At 41.0% G+C, this 1,540-nt stretch overlaps 1 pseudogene; it reads right to left on the bottom strand.

Annotated features, from left to right (window-relative positions):
• Positions 1-46: 46 nt before the first annotated feature.
• On the bottom strand, positions 47-1,425 carry LOC112458184 (annotated as a pseudogene).
• Between the last annotated feature and the right edge of the window lie 115 nt (positions 1,426-1,540).

Genomic DNA, 1,540 nt, shown 5'->3' with positions numbered 1-1,540 from the left:
CAGTACCAAATTTAAACGAGCAACAAATTCTTTTCTGATACTTTACTCTTGTAACTAGCTGCACGCTGAGATTTTCCACCGAGCCACATTCAAAGCCTGCCTCACTGGCACTCGCACGTTCATTAAATAAGTTCTCAGGCGCTGCGCTGGCATGGAATGCTTCCAAATATTCATTCCAATCAAAATTTTCCGTCTTTGAAGTCCAACCTTGTGGATGGGTAATCATAATATTGTTTTTTTGCGCTCATCCAATTGGAAATATATATGGATGTTCTGCAGTGCACAGTCATGTATTATTTTCTGAATTATTAGAGGCAAGCGTATTATCTGATTCATCCAAGCATTTAGCGCGTACATCAATGTTCACAAGAAAATATATATCGTCAAAAACTTTCGTTACAGTAGCAGGACAAATTTTCATCCTATCTGCTGGATTCAAAGCTTCCAATTTCATTCCAACTTTGAAACTATGCTTTGGATGATCTACATTATTATTAAATAATTCTTTCCCTAACTCATAATCTTTCGGTCTAGATTCTAACAACTCCTTCCAGTCTTCATATTTATGCAAATCGACTATTGAACTAGGTGGTTCCAAAAACCAAGTGGAAATCGAATCTAATTTGATTTAGACGTGAATCCATACGAATGTAAACGCTCGGATGTACAAAATATCCAGAAGTCTTCACGAGTAGAATCTGGAGTATCGTATCTCAATAAAAGACGTCCTCCGACGTTCTCCATAATCGTAGCTACCCATAACTTGTACGGATGCAACACATCACTTATCTCAACCTTCATACCCTGTTTTATCCTATCTGCCATACTTAGGCCATCCCCTGTTAACATCTCAGCTGGGAGTGTACGTGCCGTTGTCAGAAATTCGTGCAGCTTGTCTACGCAGTCTGGTGATCTCTCAAGTATAACATCAGGTAGTTTTAATTTTTTATTATTTTTCGCACTCCAACCAAGTTCATGGCCAGCTTCTTTCGTAAGATTAAACCAAAATTCTAAAGATCTATCGTCCCCGCCAAAGTAACGCAATCGCAATAAGGGTCCGCAAGCCATGACAATAGAGGCTACCCAATACGACACTTCATTCTCATCGTTACTTTTTTGCACTGGTACTTCTAATGACATGCCTATCTCAATACTGTTCTGCAATGTCAACTCCACATGAGGGAACACGATCTGTGGAACTTCCACACTCTTCGTGGCGTCGAGATAGTCTTGCCAAACAAATACATATTCTCCATCCTGCGGTCTCTCCTGCGCTCGGTTCTCGTGCGTCTCCATACTTTATTTACACCGCCGGGCCGTCGAGCGAAATACACGGCGGGACCATTAATGGATCTTTGGCGAAGGGCCGGCGATTGTTGCGGGCGAAATAAATGTGGCGAACCCTGATAGGAAGAGTAACACGAGATATTGTTAAAGAGGGTCAATTAAAAAAGCTGGCTGTCGACCAACTAGCGAGGATAAGATCCTAATGGCGCTATTGTTTATACTTATTTTGCAAGCAACAAATTCGGAACTTGAA

Source organism: Temnothorax curvispinosus, unplaced genomic scaffold (assembly GCF_003070985.1).
Source record: "Temnothorax curvispinosus isolate PA1 unplaced genomic scaffold, ASM307098v1 QBEX01008775.1, whole genome shotgun sequence".
Lineage (NCBI taxonomy): Eukaryota > Metazoa > Arthropoda > Insecta > Hymenoptera > Formicidae > Temnothorax > Temnothorax curvispinosus.
This window is presented reverse-complemented; position numbering and strand designations above follow the sequence as displayed.